The sequence below is a fragment of the Alosa alosa genome, chromosome 16 (assembly GCF_017589495.1).
Source record: "Alosa alosa isolate M-15738 ecotype Scorff River chromosome 16, AALO_Geno_1.1, whole genome shotgun sequence".
NCBI classification, from domain to species: domain Eukaryota; kingdom Metazoa; phylum Chordata; class Actinopteri; order Clupeiformes; family Clupeidae; genus Alosa; species Alosa alosa.
The window spans coordinates 6646725-6650634 of record NC_063204.1 but is presented as its reverse complement, the minus strand read 5'-3'; the positions used below and the strand labels follow the sequence as shown (position 1 = coordinate 6650634).

The 3910-nt window shown below is 41.1% G+C and overlaps 1 protein-coding gene across 3 annotated transcripts in view; it reads left to right on the top strand.

Annotated features, from left to right (window-relative positions):
* The window catches only part of plppr5b (phospholipid phosphatase related 5b), a 68461-nt gene extending 66081 nt beyond the window's left edge, over positions 1 to 2380 (top strand). For all 3 annotated transcript variants that reach the window (XM_048265838.1, XM_048265837.1, XM_048265839.1), the window contains one exon: positions 1 to 2380. This exon is cut by the window's left edge and continues 403 nt beyond it. The gene's annotated coding sequence lies outside the window, so the exon portion shown is untranslated.
* The last annotated feature ends 1530 nt before the right edge of the window (positions 2381 to 3910 follow it).

Sequence of the window (3910 nt, the reverse complement as noted above, 5' to 3'; positions counted from 1 at the left end):
TTCTTGTCTGCGAACAGCTCTCTTTAACGCTGAGCAAGAAAATGTGAATGGATCTGAATGGCAAATCAGTATTAATCTTGCATATCTGTCACATTCCTTCTGCCCCATCCAGCTGTTTCTGTTTTCATGTTGGACGTTGGAGTGCATTTCAATTTGAAATGGAAAAATGTTTTTATTTTTATGTACATATTGTGCTTGACTTTTTGTTTCTTAAACTGTCTATAAATACAGTATATTACAAATGCAAAGCTTTTAAAGCTAACGGTCGTGAATCTGATAAAAAAAAAAGAATCCCTTGATGAAATGGACGGATGCGTGTGTGGTTTGACGAGGCAGGCACACCAAGCCTATTGTGTGTGTGTGTGTGTGTGTGTGTGTGTATGTGTGTGTGACATTGATGTGAGCTGGGCCATTGGCTCCTGACTCCTGCTTTGGCTGATAGAACCAAGGCACAAAGCACAGTAAACAACCACATGCGGCACGCTCAAAGTCTCCGAGCCGGCCAATCAGAGTGGAGACCACTGTCCTTGTGCCCCCTTGCTGTGTGTGTCCGTCTCGTGGAAGAACCATGAAGGATGGATCAGCTGTACAGACAATCACCAGCTGTCCTCTACCCCCCCCCGTCTCTTTCTGTCCCACTTTCTCTTGTCCCCCCCCCCTCTCTCTCTCTCTTTCTCTCTCTCTCTCTCTCTTTCTGTCTCTCTCTCTCCCCCAGAGGAGAATTGGGTATTTCCTCTTGTGTATTTGTGCAGGTTCAGTGTGTGTTAGTGATGCAGGGAATCAAGGCAAGGTCTTACAAGAAGTCCCTCCTCGTTAGGCTAACATCAGTATAACCAAAAACAAAAGTGTGTTGTAATGTCATCTTGATGACTCACAGGCCAAAATTGAGATTTAATCCTTGTTGAAGATCGCACACCGTGTCTGTAAGAGTTTTGTTTTATTTGGATTTTACTTGACAGGCAACAAAGTTAAAATGGCTGTTAAACGTGTAGATTAAGACTGAACTGGATGTTGCGATGTTTAACACGTCCTCCCTGTTTTTTGTGGTATCAAATTGACATACCTCAGGTCATAGGAAGGAAAACGCTAAAAAGAATCCATTTTAAATCATCAAAGACAAATTGGTGTACCACAATTTGTCATTAGACGACATTGTGAAGATCCGTGAAATGGTTTCTAATTCATATGAAGTGGTTCATCAGCTTTGTATATAGGCTAGTCCTAAATTGCCGTGTCCAATCAAAAATTGAAGGGGAAAAAAATTGGTGCAATTTGCTGTTGTACAAAGTACATATAATGAAATCATAGATGTGGTCAGTTCTCTTGAAGAGCAATAAATCCTTTGCGAGACAAATATACAAAAAGAAGAAAAAACAAAGCAAAGTGAAGAAGCGTCTGATGAGCCTCTCCTCTCCCATGCTCCCATTCTCTTGGTCCCTAAATGGTATATTTTTGTAGTTTTTTCCCGCTGAGTGCACTTCACACTGAGGTCATTATCACACTCTATTCTCATAGGCAGCAACACTTAAGATCCAGCTATTGTATCAACAGCAAACAAAACAAAACAACACAGCAAAAACAAACAACCATCTGCAAATCTGCTGCTTCAAGAAGTGCTTATCAGCAAGATTCAGATTCGCCACAAATGTGCATCACGTGTATTGCACCTCCTACAGCACTTGTAACAGTATTATATTCAAATAACTAAGACGTGTATAGTGTATGGATTGCACATATTGATATTATTTATTTTGGATCTCATTGTCCATTCACTACACTGGTGCATTGTTGGTGTATGTGTATACATATGTGTGTGTGTGTGTGTGTGTGTGTGTGTGTGTGTGTGTGTGTGTGTGTGTGTGTGAGTTTGTGTTGCTATGAGCCTAACAGTGTATCACCATCCTGTTTTTTTGTCTCATGGATTGCATTGTGTTACTGTTCAGAACCGATGATTATTTATTTTTAAATGGGTTTCTCGATCATATTTATGTAAAAAGTATATATTCATTGGCACTTATACATGCTTCATCTTTCGAATCATTTTTATTACAACTTGGTACAGAAATGTTGAGTTGTGATATTAAATCTGTTAGCCTTTTGATCTTGATTTTTTTCTAATCTGTTATTTCTACTTAATTTTCTTAATTTCCTGCTGTGGTTGTTATTGTAGCTCTTTTAATGGTTCTATACTCTATATCTATATTTTTTGTATGGGTATTGGTTGTCTGGTTACTCCCTGTCTCCATGTGGTGCATTAAGTTTACTCTTTTTTTAAAAGAAAAAAATAAATAAAAGAACAACTTCAGTCATCAACCCCATGACCTTTTACACTGTAGAGGAAACTACATTTTCAGTCTTTGAATAAAAAACAAAACCAGAACAGCTGTGGTTATCATTTCTTCAGTCATGCAGTACACACAGAATACATATTCCTTTAACAGTTTTTCATTGCAAATGATTATTATTTTTATGCAATATAACGAATACAAATCATTATGCAACAGTGCTCATATTAATATCTTTGCACAAGGATAATAAACATTTATCCAAAATAACTGCATCAATGGTGACAGTACACTACATGTATTAATGCAAACCTGACAGGTCAGAAGCATGGATTAGGCCTACTGATTAGTCCCTCACTCTAGCCTTGGGCTTTCTCTGGCTCCTGAAGGCTCTGACAGAACTGTCCTGTAGATCCGGGCGAATCTATTGGCTGGTGACATCGAGGCCAATGTGCAAGAACTCTGCAAGGACCAATCTGCCGCTTGACACGGCCACTGCTGCGGAACACAAACAGACAGCCTATCACGGGGGCAGATTCAGGGAGGAGCGGCTCGTTTATAACTGTCAGTCAGACGGCACCTGTGGCCGCTGGTGCTGAGAGAATGGGTCAGAACGAGAGCCGACTGAAAGGCTTCTCCTCCTCCTCCTCCTTTTCCTCCTTCTCTTCTTACTCTGATAATGTCGTAGCTGCTTGACTTTAGCACACAGAGAAAGAACAGCCCGCTGCTGTGTTACGCCCTAGCTGTAAGTCAATCGATGGTTTACTCATAGTCTGCTACTGTGCCCCTACCCTAAACCCCCCCAACACCACCTAAAACAAGCTTCAAGCCCCCAAAGCCCTCGGCTCTCCAAACAGGAGACCGAGTAACAACAGCGTCTCATGTTGCACCATTTATTGTGTTCTTCATGCTTTGTGCTCAAGGACACTGTGACCACTGTATTATGTTTGGGCTAAATGTGTTATGTTGGTTTCTGCGGTCAATAAAGCGGCTTGCTGGGTGATCATTAGCTATTGTTTCCCCTTTTAAGGAGCTGTCCTCAAAGCTCCATGTGTTTTTTTACACACTCCCATGCTGTTATTCACTCTCCACAGTGCTTAGCAGCCCGGCACACAACACAGTTGGTTGCCATGGGAGTTAATTGTGGACTGCATAATGGCAGGCTGCTTTTCAAAAGGATGTGGAGGAGCCGGTTTCACTGGGGGAAAGTCAGTCGGTACTTTCACTAGCCTCTCACCTGAACAGATGCTATAATAAACCTAATGCTCTTCTGGTACCTGACAGAATGTAAAAGAAAACCCTGTACTTATAATACAGTGGATCTGTATTCTGCACATGTCTAAAATCAGCCTGTATTCAGAGTAGACCATCACATTGAGGCAGGATGATAATGCAGTTCCTGCTGTCCTGAAAGAAGCAACACATTTGAGAAGCGAGACTAACTCTCCACACTGTTTTCATCACTGCTACAGCTGGAACAAACATGTCTTTTCACAGGGACAGCATTTGCTCACAGGAAACACATTTTCACTAGAGAATAGAACACATAAATGATAGTCTTGTACCAGTCATGAGACCCAAAACAGTGACTACTGTAGTAGATTGGAATATGACACCAGAACTGT